At 30.9% G+C, this 18,886-nt stretch overlaps 1 protein-coding gene across 1 annotated transcript in view; it reads left to right on the forward strand.

Annotated features, from left to right (window-relative positions):
• LOC142222260 (uncharacterized) overlaps positions 1-18,886 on the forward strand; it is a 287,823-nt gene that overhangs the window by 247,153 nt on the left and 21,784 nt on the right. The gene's annotated exons all lie outside the window — the stretch shown is intronic.

Consider the following 18,886-nt stretch of genomic DNA (forward strand, 5'->3'; position numbering starts at 1 on the left):
ATCCCGAGATTTGGTTTTGCAGCCTCTTGGAGGAGCAAATTTCATCCGAGTCAGTTGAAATTTGGTACATTGTGCTAGTATATGGCCGTTAACAACCATGCCTAACTAGGTCCATATCGGTCTATAGTTATATATAGCCCTCAGATCCATATCAATAATTGTATATAGCCCCCATATAAGCGACCCCCATATTTCAATTCTGGCTCCCTACGTACCGTGCAAAAGTCCATATCGATTCGTAATTATTTGTAGACTTACCTACACATACTTTTTTTGTCTAATGTATACCACGTATGGACTAACTCACAATTTAGAAAACGATTTAAGATACCACAACCCAAGTAATTCGATTGTGGATGACAGTCTTTCGTAGAAGTTTCTACGCAATCCATGGTGGAGGGTACATAAGATTCGGCCTGGCCGAACTTACGGCCGTTTATACTTGTTTTAATTAAACACATAACTATTTTCAATTACTTTTTACGGCCATTTTCATGTAGCTCTGTTAGCCTTTAACTGCCAGTTAAAATAAAGTAATTTGCAAATATCTCCTCTTCCGCTAACTTTAACTGGATTATTTTCAGCAGTTAAGTTCTAACTGGTATATGGAATACATAGGTCAGATGACAGATATGTCCATAGTACGGTTTAAAAGTTCGTTAGCTAACGAAGCACTAACGGAGCTTCATGAAAATGGTGGCTAGTGTTTTTAGTTTGATTAAAAAATTTCATTGGTTGAAATAAATGTTTAATTAAATAATTTAAAAAAAAATCCATCACTTTTTTTAACTGCACAGAAAAAATTTTCACCAAATTTTTTCCAATTAAATTCTTAATTGAGTTTAAAAAAAAATCAATTAAACATTTACTTGATTCAACAAATATTTTAATTGAAACAAAAATCAATCCCAAAAATTAATAGCATTAATTACTTTTTTTTAATTGGATCAATTAACTTTTTAATAGACTTTCAATTAATTTTTTATTATCAATTAAAAATTTCTGTGATTAAAGACATTTCAATTAAAAAATTAATTGCATCAGTTAATTTCGTAATTGAGTCAGAAAAACATTTTTTTGTGTGTGACTTAGTCTTCCGAGTTTTATTAAAAAGTTAATTTTATGAAACAATTTTTTAATTAAAAATTTAGAAATTTTCAATCATTGATTTATTTATTTTTATGTTTCTATCTTGATTAAACAGTTAATTATATCAATTAATTTATTAATTAAAAAATTTTAAATTTCAATCAATTTATTAATTGGAAATATGTTGGTGATATTTTTTGTTTTGTGTACTGATGGTTACTTATTTTCTCCACATCAGCCCGATTGATTCCGATTTAACGCATCATTTCACTAATCAAAAGCAATTTGAAAAAAAGACAAAAACACACCTTACCAATTTGCACCAGTATTTATTTTAAACTAGCGTAACCCGGCCCGCTTCGCTGCGCCTTCCGAAGCGTATTTGGAGGAACATTTTGCGTTAACTTAGTCAACTATATGCTTCGTGCTGAAAACAAATTCGAAAAGATTTGAATTCTTTTAAACAAATCGGACTACTTAATTTTTCGTTTATAGGTACAAATATGGCGGGAGAGGGTGTACCCTTTCCTCCAAATTTTTTTTAATAATGTTCTGTATTCAAGTAGTTGGACAATCTTCTCTATTGCTTGTGAATTTTAAGTGTGGTTTGTCAAGGAAAGGTATCCTTTTCCTCAACATATCTGAAAATTAAGCACTATATTATCCAATAAATCGGAAAAAGCAAAAGTAGTAAAAAATTTTACCACATTAACATTTGCTTAAATGTTGGAAAATGATGCACCCTCTACGTTGGCTACCAATTTTTTGTAAATTTAAGTTCTTTACTAAAAAGAAGTCTGGCAGAAGCCAGAAAAAAAAAACGGACAAAAGGGAACCCTCTCCCCACCTTCGCACCACTCCGACCTGATATCGGACTATCACGTACCCTATATTAATTTCGCAACTACTCAATGGTCCCTATAAATTCTATCGAAGTAAATCGACAAAGTTTATTTCAATTTTCCCCTTCCCCAACCAGATATCGAAAAATCATATACTAATTTAAAAATCATGTATAAATTTAATTACCTCCTCCCACGTTCCCTGTAAATTTCAAGTAGATCGGCGATGTTTAAATTTTGCTCTATTGTTTTAAAGGGACGTCACTTTCCCCGATACAATATCGACAAACACCGTCTTCGTTCATAACCTTCCCCCACTGCTTTTGTAAATTTCAAGAAAACTTATTTTTTTTTTTTTTGCAGTTTTAGAGGAGGACCTCCTCCCCGACCAAATATCGAAAAGTGATGTAGCGTATATTTTGTAAACGTCCCAGAAAATGTCAAGCAAATTATAAGCCTAAAGGGGCGGCCTCTCTTCCGTCCAAATATCACAAAATCAGGTATCAACTATTAATATCGTAACCTCTCCCCAGTCCTCAAGTAACTCGGTAAAGTTTAATTGTTTCTCTGTATGTACTTAAGAGAAGCGGATGTCTCCCTATGCCCTTTTATTTTTATTAAAAAATCAGGAACCTGATATAAATTTCATAACCCATTTTTTCCGTAAAATTTCAGTCGGGGGAGTTTAGTTCTGTTTGTACTTTCAAAAAAAAAAAAACGGCAAAGGGGAGGTCCCCCTCCCCATCCACATATGAAATCATCAGGTACCCCATATTAATTCCATAACCTCACCACATGTTCCCTGTAAATCTCAGATAATTTAGAGAATTTTAGTTTTTTCACTGCACTTTAAAAAAGTCGAACAAAGGGTAGGCCCCCCTCCTCCACCAAATATCGAAATAAAAAGTAGCGGATCTTTGTCTAGATACCAACCCCAATCTTCAATGAAAATTTCAAGCAAATCGGTCAACTTTGGTCCAATTTTCAAAAAGTCCGACAAAGGGGAGGTCCCCCTCCGCGACCAGGTGTCAAAAAATGAGGTACCCTATTTTCACCACATGAACGCCCCCTACGATCTCTGAAAGTTTCAAGTAAATCGGTTCAGCCGTTTCGGAGCCAACTCGGAACATACAAATAAACAAACAAACAAACATAGATTGAATTTTATATATATAGATAACAAATAACGTCAATAAAAAAATATTAAAAAAATTAAAATAAACGAGAACTAGTGGGTGGTGTCCTGGAAATGTTTTTATGTTTATTTTTAGAATGATACTATATAAAATGTAAAAAGAAATTTTTATATTATTATTTTTTTCTAAATATCTGTTGGTCCATTACAAGTATGCTGTATCTTTTTATAACAACAACACTAGATTTTTATTACTCAAAATTACAAATCCAAATATAGAATATGAAGTTGCAAAAAGACCAGTATACAAGTATGAGTCGGTAAGAAAATGTGTGGGTGGTGTTTTGTATGACATGGATTCGAAGAAACCAAACCATCATAACCCATATACTCGTAACTGAACCATTCAAATTTACCTTAATAAGGATATACACAAATGCTAGCTCTGATTTTCGAAATTGACAGAGTTTTCAGCCAAAGGAAATGTCATGAGACCATAAACCCCATACATTAAAATTTATTCATGTATTTTATTAGTATTCTGTATATGTGGGTATTTGAAGAAAAATAATAGAAAGAAGGATAGTTAAAGTTACATAGAAAACAGAAAATAAATAATTTCAAGTACAATTGATTACAGTAAAAACATTTGGCTTAATGCCTAATGGAACAATTATGGCAAAAAATACACCATTACTCTTAAAAAAGCCGTCTCTTTAAATATCTCCCACCCATCATTTATTTGTCTTTGCTAATTGAAACCTCACAATAGTAGATGCTCTCGAGGAATAATAGCGAAAACAATAACAATGAATGCCATTATCACTTAAATAAAAGAATTAAAAGCAAAACGTATTCTATTGCCTTGAACATACATACAAACGCAAGAAGGAGCCAAGACTGTAATGAAATTGCCTTACTCTGATATGTTTGTTAAATCATTTTTATCATAGCGCGCCCACCCCTCCCCATATGCTCTATGCTAGGTGGAAAACAATAAAAGACAAACGCGCCTAAAGTTATGCTATACCATTTGTACCGCCTTTCAGACAAGAAATTAAAAATTCTACAAACAAGAGAAACAGAGAGAAGTTTTCAGGCAAGTGTATATGCAAACATTCACAAACACACACACGTACTAACAACATCCAACACTTACCAACACTCATGCGCTCATGCCTACTCATTCCACAACTGACTGAATTGTAGAAGACAATGCGTACGGGAATCACACCTCTAAAGTGTCACAATCATGCCCTGCAATCGTACAAATGAAAAGTTGACTTAAAACAGTCTTTTCATAGAATAACAAAAGAGCGAATGTTAGGTCTCCACCATATCTCTCCTCCATTTCCGTCCCACCTCATAAGAATTGTATTACAAAGAAGTTTTGAATTTTAAAGAGGTGGATGGAGGATCTGTCTTTCGGGCTGGCTGACTGTCGAGGTGTTTTATTTGAGGTAGCTTATGATAATGCAAAGTGCTAACAATAGCGCTTTGTTGAAAATTAAAATATACGACCATACCGAAATGATGACAAAGAATCAACGAATTTTTAGTTAACAAAGTCGGATTTGAATGTGAGTGTGTGTGTTTGTGTATCTCAAGGACTATTTTTAATGTAGGCATAAGTAGACAATATGGTTGTTATTTAATGTAATTCCTATCGAATTTTAATTAGAAAGACCATTCAGGAAGTTTGGCTAATGAATAGGCTTTTGGCTAATGAATTCATGTGTTGGCGAATAGAAGATAGGTTTAAGGTTAGGGTAAGATCATGATATCGGACGATATATATGGAACGATATAAAAATACCAAAAGTATATTGTCTTATCCATCATTAGTGTAAAGACAAAATATTTGGAAACGGATAAGATTTAGTTTTTAGTAAAAAAAAAACAATAAAATTGAAAAAAAAAATTATCTTGATAAAAGATTTCTTGTCTTCATATACGAACAAGAGATTAGCTTAGCATAGAAGACAGATTTCTCTGATTCAAAGTTTTTTTCCCTTAACCAAAACTCTATAAATTATTTTCTTTTCTTGAGAGTAACTTGCACGGTTGCCACTCGAGCCAAAAATAATCTATCAAAATTTGGAGAAAATTTTACCATAAATCTACCAAACAAAAAACTTTATTTTGCAAACTTTTATTTATATAGAAAATTTAGTCAAAATTTTATTTCTATAAAAAAATTTTGTTAAAGTGTTATTTCTATAAAAAATTTTGATCAAAATTGTATTTCTAGGAAAATTTTGTCAAAATTTTATTTCAATAAAAAAATTTGGTCAAAATGTTATTTCTATGAAAATTTTGTCAAAATTTTATTTCTATGAAAATTTTGTCAAAATTTTATTTTTATGAAAATTTTGTCAAAATTTTATTTCTATGAAAATTTTATCAAATTGTATCTCTATAAAAAATTTCAACATTTAATTTCTATGAAAATTTTGTCAAAATTTTATTTGAAAATCTAGTCTAAATTTTTTTCTATAAAAAATTTTGTCAAAAATTTATATCTATAGAAAATTTTGTCAAAATTCTATTTCTATAGAAAATGTTGTCTAATATTTTCTCTATAGAAAATTTTGTCACAATTCTATTTCTATAGAAAATGTTGTCTAATATTCTCTCTATAAAAAATTTTGACAAAATTCTATATATATAACAAATTTTGTAATTTTTTTTTTATAGAAAATTTTGTCAAAATGTTTTTCTTTTTTCGGGAGGTTCAAGTGTAGTTCACTTTGTGTTTAGTGCATTACCCGAATTTATTCTGATAATTGGTTGATAGTTTTGCTGCAAGTAGAGGATGCTGATGAGGAATGTGGTAATTCCGAAACGTGCATCCATCCAACCATCTTGCAGTCTATAGGGCTTTGAATAAAACACAAGCTATTTAGGAAATTATTGTAATTTTATTTTATTATGATATATTGGTATTACTCAATTATGTATGGAACAAAATATCGGCCAAATGGGCGCCGCGACCTCGGTGGCACACCTTCATCCGATGGTCCAAATTTTCGATGACGCTGAGACATAATGGAGGTTCTATGCCGTTAATGTGCCGAATTATCTCATTCTTTGCTCTTGAATTGTTGCTGGCTTATCGACGTACACCTTTTCTTTCAAGTAACCCCAAAGAAAAAAGTCCAACGGTGTCAACTCACATGATATTGGCGGCCAATTAACATCGCCATTACGTGAGCTAACGAAACAATGGCTCTTTTGCGGACCAAATTCAATGGTCGTGTTATCTCACGTAATGGCGATGTTAATTGGTTATCTCACGTAATGGCGATGTTAATTGTGTGGCAAGTGGCACCGTCCTGCCGAAACCACATATCATCCACATCCATATCTTCCAATTCGGGCCATAAAAAGTTCGTTATCATCTCACGATAGCGAACACCATTCACAGTAACTGCCTGACCGGCCTCATTTTGGAAAAAATACGACCCGATGATGCCGCCAGCCCATAAACCGCACCAAACAGTCACTCTTTGTGGGTGTATTGGTTTTTCGACAATCACTCTTGGATTCTCATTCGCCCAAATGCGGCAATTCTGTTTATTGACGAATCCACTGAGGTGAAAATGTGCCTCATCACTGAAGATGATTTTCTTCGAAAATTGATCATCCACTGTTGCCATTTCTTGGAACCATTTAACACGTTGTTGGATTATGTATCTCTCCATGGTTCAAAATGAGTAAGTCTGAAACAGAGAAATGTCAAATGAAATTCGGGAAAAAAACTTGGCGTTTAGGTGTGGTTCACATTCAACATCGGCCCTTACAATTTAACCACCCTTTATAATAGCACCCAAGAAATACTACACAATAAAACGCCCTCGAACTTATTCTGTTAAGTTAAGCAAACTTTTCATTCGGATATTGTTTTAAGGATTCCAATTATGTTTTCTTTCTTTCTCATTACATGCGTACATATATCTCTACTCATATGAATACAATACAAACAAAGGAATAAGTTTACATATGTCCACATACACACGATAACACACCTCGCTCACATCCTTAAGCATATGCGTATAAAAACCACCATTGTAATTAGCATGGAGCTAGAGACTATGTAAGTGTGCATTTAATGTGCATAATTTCACATTTTATGGCAAAGACTTCAAATACAATTAAACTGATTCCATAAAATAAAGAATAAAGCGAAAAGATTTTAATTTCTAAAATTTTTTTAAATGAATTTAAATGTTATGAAAATTATGACATCATCAATTTGTGAGTACATTGGTTTTGCTTCGAAAAAAGTGTGGGTAATTCAAAATAATTAATATCCATGTGCACATGTTGCCTAAATTACTATACATTTACATTTTTAAAATTTAATTGCCATAATATGTACAAATTAGTTATGGTTAAAGAAAACGAAATTCCCGTTAAGAATTTTTTAAAATTTTTCATAACATATGGCACATATGTATATTTAAAAAAAAAGAACACGTTTTCTGCCATTGAAAAACTTACTCCAATATGCAACAACTTCCCAAAAATTATATCTCAATAAAAATATTATTTAATTTCCATTCAATTCATTAATGCTTAATTATTACATATGACAGCTTCTCGGAATGAAGTTGTTGGCTTTCATTCAAAAAATGTTGCCTACTTTTAGGTGGTAGATTTAAAAATATAAAATATAATCATGGAAATGCATTCATTAGTCATTAGTTCACAACTTATTAAGGGTAGATGAAACGAAATCTAAATTCCCTAGGTTTTTACCCAAATTACTCGAATGAGCACGAGACGGAAAATTTTAAAATTGTACCACTTATTTCGCACAAATTGCTCTATAGGCGCACCGTTCATCCCATCACGATGTTCAATAAACATTTCATCTAATATATATTCATTTCGTTAATAATTACTAATTACCTATGGCAGCTTTTGGTAATAAAGTTGCTGGCTTATTTCCAAAAAATGTGGCATACTTTTAGGTGAAATCTGGACGTAAACCATAAGTCATTATGGACTTAAAATAATTCTATATTTCGAATTTTAGACAAATCTGATACAAATTGAGGTGTCCAGAGGTCCAAGTATGTTAGGTTAGGTTAGGTGGCAGTCCGATGTATCAGGCTCACTTAGACTATTCAGTCCATTGTGATACTACATTGGTGAACTTCTCTCTTATCACTGAGTGCTGCCCGATTCCATATTAAGCTCAATGACAAGGGACCTCGTTTTTATAGCCGAGACCGAACGGCGTTCCCCATTGCAGTGAAATCACTTAGAGAAGCTTTGAAACCCTCACAAATGTCACCAGCATTACTGAGGTGGGATAATCCACCGCTGAAAAACTTTTTGGTGTTAGTGATAAGACAGAAATTCATCACTATGGTGTCACAAGGGACTGAATAGTCTAAGTGAGCCTGAAATATCGGGCTGCCGCTAGGTATACCTAACCTAAGCGCCATGTGAGTTTGTTCTGAAAACTTGATCCTTGAATTGTGACCAAATGACCTTACGAAAATAAGAGCTATTTGGCCTATAAAAGTGTGGGAAAAAAATACAAAATACAACCCGAAAAAAATATCAGCTATAGTTTTTGTATGAATGTCCATTTACTAGAGACATACAGTAGAAAAAGGGTCTCAAATGTTCATATTTTTCGTTAATGTTGAAGAATTTTCTAAAAATTCACTTTGGTACTCACCACTATGGAAAATATTTATAAATGTTATACTTTCAAATAACATCGATAAATAAATCGAAACTAATTGGGGAAATTGAGATTGGCGTCGTTTTCGAATGTCCTTCTAAGTGGACATCGGTAGTCAAAGGGTTAAGGGTAGAGGTGTGCACGTGAGTAGTATTTTACTCACGCTCACGCACACTCACGACGGAAAAATTTTACTCACGCACACTCACGCACGATATTGTTTGGAAGGACTCACGCACACTCACGAAAAGAAAATGTGTACTCACGCACACTCACGCACGAAAATGTCGTGACTCACGAAAATACCGTGACTCACGAAAAATATCGACTCACGCGTTAGTCACGAAAATTTTCGTGAGTCACGACAATTTCGTGTCACGTGCACACCTCTAGTTAGGGGGACAAATATTAATGATTGATACTGTCATTTTCTTGATTGAAGCAATTTCAATTAAAAAATTCATAGAACCAATTAATTTTGTGATTGAAACATAAAAAAAAATTTCTATATTATTTTTACAGGCCAAAAATTCTATGTTTACTGCTAAAATGATGTAAACATTTTTATTTTGCATTTTACAAACTTCAAATATTCAAAAACACTCTTAAGAAAAATGCAACAGTATGACAATATTCAAATTTTTGTAACACATATAAATTTCAACAACTACAACAAGATTATACAGTGTCTACAATTAAAATGTAAACATTTTTTGTCTTCTCCTTCTGCACTTCTTCTCTCGTATATAACAAACGCATTACATATTATGTGAAATTTTGTATGCAAAATATTTCACGAATGCAAAACTATGAGAAAATGCGAAACTTTCCCAAAAGGCAGGAATTGTGAAAAAATTCTCTTTTGAGGGTTTTTTTTTCACAATTACAATTTTTGTAGCATCCTGCTGGTAGCTATGATAAAGAATCCATCTACCGTTCATATAAAAATTTGATCAGAAAATATGTAAAAAGAACAAAACTGAAGTAAGCAAAAGGTATCCCTATATGCATATAAAAAATTGCAATAAGTCTGCTCTTCCTTACTCTCCAGCTAGCCTGAAACAAAAGAAAATCGCATTTTTACCCAAGTCACTGGGGCAGAAAAGTGACTTGGTGAGTGTGTGAGTGAGTGCATGAATGGTGAACTTAAATTACCATAAAAAATAATGGCCTTGATGTTTCATACCATGAATGAGCATTATATGAAAATTTCTCTTTGGCACCCGAGCAAATGCCAACATCATTGCCAACGCCGCCGCTATGATGATCGGTGGTCACGGTATTGTACCTCTGAAGTTTTTCAGCCAACGCAACGCAATTCTTATGCAAATTTGTATGCCACATAATCGTATGCAATGCACGAAAGTCATGTCATTTGATGGAAGTGATGGCGGTGCTACCTTTGTGGTGGTGGCGGCGGTTATGTATGTACATAATTTTATTTCATATACCCCCATCATCTTCATCATAATAATAATCACCATCGTCGTGGTATCTTGGAGGTTCGTGCTACCCTTAAAGTGTCATTACATTTTAAAGTGCTTTAGCTTTTTTGATTTTTTTTGTTTTTGTTTTTTTTTTTTTGGTAAAAAAGGATTTTATTTCATTATTTTCTTTTCCTTATCTTTATTCACTGTTCCTGAGAGTAACAGTGCGTATGATGAATTTTTTTTATTAGCCTTATAAAGAAGTTCTTATGACTCATACGCCCATGTGGAAATAATTTTTATTACTTATACGTTAAAATTATATAATTGGATTTTATGTCACTTAGTCGTATAGTTTTACATATTAGCGTTTGTGTGAGATTTTCTCCCAAGAATTCGAAGGGAAATTTTATATTGCCAAGGGTTAATAAAAAGGAAATTTTATATAGCGTTTCTTATTTGGTGATATTTTTTCAATATAATGAGAAAAACTGTTTGTAAAAAAATATTGTGCAACATTTGTCTATAATATAGTTTATTTTCAAATACAAAATTGCTCATTGTTTTCAAGAATTTAAGGATGAAGAAGAGATGCAAAACAAGAATTCAAAGGGAAATTTTATATTGCCAAGTACTGCCTTTCGTAATTTATAATTTTTATACCCTCCACCATAGGATGGGGGTATATTAACATTGTCATTCCGTTTGAAACACATCGAAATATTGCTCTAAGATCCCATAAAGTATATATATTCTGGGTCGTGGTGAAATTCTGAGTCGATCTGAGCATGTCCGTCCGTCTGTTGAAATCACGCTAACTTCCGAACAAAACAAGCTATCGACTTGAAACTTGGCACAAGTAGTTGTTATTGATGTAGGTCGGATGGTATTGCAAATGGGCTATATCGGTCCACTTTTACGTATAGCCCCCATATAAACGGACCCCCAAATTTGGCTTGCGATTGCTCTAAGAGAAGCAAATTTCATCCGATCCGGCTGAAATTTGGTACATGGTGTTAGTATATGGTCTCTAACAACCATGCAAAACTTGGTCCACATCAGTCCATAATTACATATAGCCCCCATATAAACCGATCCCCCGATTTGGCTTGCGGAGCCTCTAAGAGAAGCAAATTTCATCCGATCCGGCTGAAATTTGGTATATGATGTAAGTATATGGTCTCTAATGACCGATCTGGTTGAAATTTGGTACGTGGTGGTAGTATATGATATTTAACAACCATGCCAAAAGTGGTCCATATCAGTCCATAATCATATATAGCCCCCATATAAACCGATCCGGAGATTTGGTTTTGGAGCCTCTTGGTGGAGCAAATTTCATCCGTTCATTTCATCCATTGCAGTGAAACCACTTAGAGAAGCTTTGAAATCCTCAGAAATGTTACCAGCATTACTGAGGTGGGATAATCCACCGCTGAAAAACTTTTTGGTGTTCGGTCGAAGCAGGAATCGAACCCACGACCTTGTGTATGCAAGGCGGGCATGCTAACCATTGTACCACGGTGGCTCAATACAATTTCTTTTCCCCTAATTTCTTCAAACTCTGTTTTTCTGTATTTAACATTAATGAACGAAACCTGTTGGTCTACTTCAAATAAGTGCAGTGAAATACTAGCATACTTTTTGGCGCACATAGGTTTTTTTAATCATGTTAGCAATCCGTTATTTTAGGCTCACCATTGTAATAACACAAACACAGAAAAAAATTTTTCCAATTAAAGTATTAATTGAGTTTTAAAAAAATTTCAATTAAAAATTTTATTGATTCAACAAATTTTTTAATTGAAACAAAAATCAATCACAAAACTTAACAGTATCAATTAATTTTTTAATTTGATCATATAATTTTTTAATTTGATCAAATAATTTTTTAATTGACTTCCAATTAATTTTTTAAATTATATTTCTGTGATCATTGATCATTTCTGTGAATGAAGACATTTCAATTAAAAAATTTTAATTAATTTCGTGATTGAATCAGAAAAAAACATGTTTTGTGTGTAGTGAACTTATTTGTTATCAATGAGTGCTGCATGATTATATTTTTATCTCAATGGCAAGGAACTTGTTTTTTATAGTCCGAACGACGTTTCCCATGAAACCATTTAGTGAAGCTTTGATACAGTCAGGCATGTTTGAAAAAAAAAATAATTTTTAAACTAAATGACATATAGAGGAATGCCTTTTGTATTTCGGAATTAGAGAACAAAAAAACAAATATTAATCATCGCTTTATTGCTTTTCAAAATATTCCCCATAAAGATCTATACGATTTTGCTTGAACAGTGGGAATGAATATTGACGGATAAATTGCAACTATTGCAAAATAATGTTTTTTTTTGGAGGCTAAGAACCTATTGTACCACCCTCGTATAAAGTAATATCACATTATTATAAGAATAATGTATAATACCATAGTAATGATATAACGCATCTGAGGAGATTATATGACCCATTTTGCATTCCCTTTTATTAACCCTTTTTGTGCCGATAACCTATAAGGAAAACATATAATAATTTGATTAATTTATCTTTTTAATTTGTAAAGCTAAAAGGAGCATATATAAATTCTACTAAAATTCTTCTTTAAAAATTACATTTATATTTTTAACAAAGGGAAGTAATCACTTAAAATTAGGAAGTTTTACTATGAAGAAAGTCATTTTTGATTTCAAGAAATAATATTTAAATTAATTGATATATAGATTTTTTAGATTCAATATAAAAAAAGCTTCCAATATAGGCTAAGATTTATTTTGCATTAGACTTAAAGCTAGAAAGCTCTCTAAAAATTACTTTATTTAACGTAATTGATACAATTTACATTTTTTTACATCTCTACAAATGACTATATTTAACATAATTGATACAATTTACATTTTAATTGATTCTCATAAATTTCGTAATTAATTTTTGATTCTATTAATTGACTTCTTTTTTGAAATTTGAAATTTAAATTAAAATTATGTACATATTTATTTACTGTGTGTACATACCTCAAATTCTTAAGTCAAATTACCATACACTCCTATGACCTCGAAAAATATTCCTTCGCTTTAACATATAATTAATTCTTTAATTACATATTGGTATGCATCCTTGGCATGGCAAATGGCCACCGAATAAGGTGAAACAAATTTAATAGTTTTAATAATTATATTTATTTTTTTTTTCCTTGGTTGTTTTGGCTTCTTTTCATCATCACTCATAAAATTTCGCACCAACAAATTAAGGTAACTTTGAAGGGTCATTTAGAATGAAATTACCCAAAAAGCTATGCAAGTAGGACAAAAAAAAATGCAAAAACACCCAAAGTTAGAGTGTGGTTAATGAAGTAGCCCTTAATTTGATGCAGGCGAAAAAAAAGATGGAAAAGCTCATTTGCTAACAGCAAAAAAAAAACACAAACCAAAATATTTACGACAACAAATTTTTTAACCCTCATAAACTTTGTCCTTGTGTCAAGCAATAAAAAAATTACAGAATTACAAACACACGAAAGGAACGTTACGGAATACCAACTGAAGCAATGGGAACAACAAATGTTGAGGGGCTATTGCATAGACTAGCATTTTTCTAAGCAAGCATAAAAGTATCCCATTTTATTATACCTTCCATGCTGGGATAGAATAAAGGGTATTATTGGCTTCACATTCGGTTTGTAACATATCGAAATATTGATTTAAGATTTTAAAGAAGAGCGAAATTTTAACACAATATAGGTTTGTGGTTTTGTCAGTTCGTCACTGTATTGCAATCTCTCTTTACCCCTCATACCCTTCAAAAATTGAGCCATCATGCAAAAAAATTCACACAGAATATTTTTTTTTACAAATAGATCGAGATCAATAGTGGGCTATATAGGCCCCAAAGAGTATAATGTAATTTTAGCAACGAGAACCTAGGTTGGTTTCGGTTTAAGGGATAGCCTTCCTTATTTCGGGCTCTCTTAGACTATTCAGTCTATTGTGATACCACATCAACTGAAAATCCGTATTATATATTTATAGACACTTCTAGTTTTAGTGTCATTGAACCCACACTTGCCATAGTTGGTAAAATTCTACCAAAAATGGTAGATTTTGTACTGTTTGGTAGATTTTGCAAATTATTCCTCTTTAAATTTTCTACAGGAAAACATTTTGTCAAAATTTTCTATAGAAATAAAATTTTGAAAAAAATCAACAGAAATAAAATTTTGACAAAATTTTCAATAATGGAAATGTGGATTAGCCAACACTGAAACATACATATAGTCATGCTTGTAAGATGGGTATCTGGCATTTTCTTTTCAATAGCATAATAATACCAATTCCTTAATCTTCATGTCCAATTAGCTCGCATTTAAAATTGTAATTAATGTAAAGTAATTGATTTGAACGAAAAACCAGCCTGCGTTGATATCAGGCTAACATAAAAATATTTTCAATAGAAATAAAATTTTGGCAAAATTTTCTATAGAAATAAAATTTGGCAAAATTTTCAATAGAAATAAAATTTTTCTAAAATTTTCTATGGAAATAAAATTTTGACAAAACTTTCTATAGCAATACAATTTTGTCAAAATTTTTTATAGAAAAAAAAATTTCCCCAAAATTTTCTATAGAAATAAAATTTTGACACAATTTGCTATAGAAATCAAATTTTGACAAAACTTTATATAGAAATAAATTTTTGACAAAATTCTCTACATAAATAAGTTTTTGACAAAACTTTCTATAAAAATAAAATTTTTACAAAATTCTCTATAGAAATAAAATTTTGACAAAGTTTGCTATAGAAATAAAATTTAGACAAAATTTTCTATAGAAATAAAATTTTGACAAAATTTTCTATAGAAATAAAATTTTGACAAAATTTTCTTTAGAAATTAAATCTTGACAAAATTTTCTATAGAAATAAAATCTTGACAACATTTTCTCTAGAAATAAAATTTTGACAAAATATTCTATAGAAACAAAATTTTGGCAAAATTTTCTATGGAAATAAAATTTTGACACAATTTCCTAAAAAATAAAAGTTCCAAAATCTTCTATAGAAATAAAATTTTGACAACATTTCTATAGAAACAAAATTTTGACAAAATTTTCTATGGAAATAAAATTTTGATAAAATTCTCTATAGAACAAAAATTGACAAAATGTTCAATAGAAATAAAATTTTTCCAAAATTTCTATAGAGATAAAACTTTGATAAAATATTCTATGCAATTAAATTTTGACAAAATTTTCAATAGAAATAAAATTTCGATAAAAATTTCTATAGAAGTAAAATTTTGACAAAAACTTCTACTGCAATAAAATTGTTCTCTATATAAATAAAATTTTGACAAAATTTTCTATAGAAATAAAATATTGCCAAAATTTTTCCTAGAAATAAAATTTTGACAAAATTTTCTATAGAAGTAAAATTTTGACAAAATTTTCTTTAGGAATAAAATATTGACAAAATTTTCTTTAGAAATAAAATTTTGACAAAATTTTCTATAGAAATAAAATTTTGTCAAAATTTTCTATAGAAATAAAATTTTGTCAAAATTTTTTATAGAAATAAAATATTGACAAAATTTTCTTTAGAAATAATATATTTACAAAATTTTTTATGGAAATAAAATATAGACAAAATTCTCTACAGAAATAAAATTTCGACAAAATTTTCTATAGAAATAAAATTTCGACCAAAATTTCTTTAGAAATAAAATTTTGTCAAAATTTTTTATAGAAATAAAATATTGACAAAATTTTCTTTGGAAATAAGATGTTGACAAAATTTTCTATAGAAATAAAATTTTGACAAAATTTTCTATAGAAATAAAATTTTGACAAAATTTTCTATAGAAATAAATTTTTGCATGTTTGATCTAAAAAGACCAGTTTTCATGCGATATGCTTCAAATTTGAGATCTATTAGCTTACATTGATATTTTAATATGGTTTCCTTTTTCAGACCTTGTTAGTCTCACCGTTACACGGAAAAAATCTGATTCAATCACGAATTTATTTGATAAGATTTTTAATTGAAGTACTTCAATCACTAGAATGATCAATGACAGAATTCATTGGATATTAAAATATACATAATTTCTTCAGACTATCAATAAAATTTTTAAAATTAAATTTTGATAAACTTAAAATTAATTTTATATTTGAGGTAATCAAATATTTATTCTGTTATTATTTCACTTTTAGATTAAATATTGTTTTTTTTTTTTTTTGTTTTTAATTTTGTAAAATTTCTTATGATTAAGCCTTTTTCACAAAATAAAAACAAGTATGTCAAGAAAATATTTCCTATCACAAAGAGTATTGTAATTTGGAGCGTAATTAAATAAAAAGATTTACTGATACACTAAACTCCTAAATAAATTTAACAAATATATAAATTTTACTTGCAATTCTTTAATAATCACAGTCGATAATGCAGGGTATAGGCATTTCGCCCCTTACATACCTTAGAAATGTCTCATCAAAATAGTTTTGTTCTTCTCTTTAGTTTTCTTCTTTTTTTTGTTGGTAAAATTTACAGCTCCTAATATTTTCCATTAGAGTTCACCATCACAGTGAACATACCAAAATGACACTTTAAGTCGAAACTTTTGTAAACATTCAGAGAGTCACTCAGTCAACGAAACAACCAGCCAATCTAGCAGCAAGGGAGAGAAGCTTCATGCGACAAATATTACTATAAACTCGCTATATCAGATTGTTGGCATTGCTGCTGTTTCTAAAGTGAATGTCATATGAATGGAACTTTAATGAAAATTCAGTTTCAGTTCAACAACAACAACAACGAAGTGATGAGAAAAACACACAACAACAACACAAAACTTATTGCACTTTTATTGTGGTTGTTCTTTATGTATATTGATATAAGCGAAGAGAGTGAGAGACGGGGAGAGTGAGAGAGGGCGAACAAGAAATAACTCTAAAACCTATGTTGAAAATAAAAGTGAGTTAAATCACTTTTGTTAAACTGTATGACTTGCAATACAAACTTTGTGGATTATGTTTTCTTTTTGCCACTATAAGTTCAAAAGAAAATAATACAGAGCCAGAGGGTTTCTTAAAAATTCTCATATTCTTTACAATTTAATATTCTCTTCAACTCAATAGTTAGTACACATATCCTTGTAACTCTGTGTGTGTATGTGTGCGAAACTCGAAGACCATGAAAAACGGATGTGTGAAAAAAATCCAAGTGAAGTGAGTGATATAACGTTGTCACACAATAAACGAGATATACTCGTACTTTGGCAATTGCAAGTTTCCGTTTTCCGGTTTCCTGTTGTGAAAAGTTTTTTTTTTTGAATGCTTAGGAGGCTTAAATGGAAAGTACGGTCGAATTTTAATTTGAAATAAATTCTGTTTCATTTTTATACAATTATGCGAATAGGTCTAAATAGCCTTACAGACTATGACATTTGAATTGGTATTGGCTATAGGTTATATTATATTAGAAATGGTGGCTATAGCATTTTTGTACTTGATCGGAAACTTTTGTAGCCGCTAATAATCGCTAATAATTTGGTGACCTTTCGTGGTTGCATCAGTTGTGCGTGTGTATGTGTGCGAAACTCGAAGACCATGAAAAACGGATGTGTGAAAAAAATCCAAGTGAAGTGAGTGATATAACGTTGTCACACAATAAACGAGATATACTCGTACTTTGGCAATTGCAAGTTTCCGTTTTCCGGTTTCCTGTTAACGTAGTTGTGAAGAGTTTTTTTTTTGAATGCTTAGGAGGCTTAAATGGAAAGTACGGTCGAATTTTAATTTGAAATAAATTCTGTTTCATTTTTATACAATTATGCGAATGGGTCTAAATGGCCTTACAGACTATGACATTTGAATTGGTATTGGCTATAGGTTATATAATAGCTAATAATTTGGTGACCTTTCGTGGTTGCATCAGTTGATATCCCGTTGGTTGATAATTCACAGGAAAAAATTTAATGAAAATTTTTCCAATTAAAATCTTAATTGAGTTTTAAAAAATATTCTATTAAAAATTTAATTGAATCAACAAATTTTTTAATTGAAATAAAAATCAATCACACAAATTAATAGTATCAATTAATTTTTTAATTGGATCAATTAATTTTTTAATTGATACTATCATTTCTGTGATTGAAGACATTTCAATTAAAAAATTAATTGGATCAATTAATTTCGTGATTGAATCAGAAAAAAAATTGTTGTGTGTTGGAGCAAATTTAAGTTTCTTGATGATCAGAAACGGCTTGAATTTATTGATTTGATAGAGAAATTGTGTATTCGTCGATTTCAGACGGCTTCGCGACGGCCTACAGTTAGTTGTTGCTTTTGGTTGTGATGGCTCATGGAAAAGGACTGGCTTCAGCTTCAATATTGACAGTAGTTTCGTCGTCGTCTCGCGTTCGCTAATAGTTTCGGATTGGTAATAGCCTCGGGTTCGGTAACAGTTTCAGGTCGGTTTTAGTTTTACTGAGGACTTCACGTGCAAACTACTCTAGCTAATCTATTTGGCAACTGTAGATAAAATCTTTGTGATGGAACGGCAGGCTCGAAATTGTCAGTGGTGGAACTGTAGACCCAAAAATATCATTGGTGAAACTGTAGGTCTGAAGGCTAAACTGGAGGAACTGCAGTCGCCAAGATCTCAGCGATGGAACTATAGGACCGTAGACCTCTGT

Source organism: Haematobia irritans, chromosome 1, assembly GCF_050003625.1.
Source record: "Haematobia irritans isolate KBUSLIRL chromosome 1, ASM5000362v1, whole genome shotgun sequence".
Classification (NCBI taxonomy): Eukaryota; Metazoa; Arthropoda; class Insecta; order Diptera; family Muscidae; genus Haematobia; species Haematobia irritans.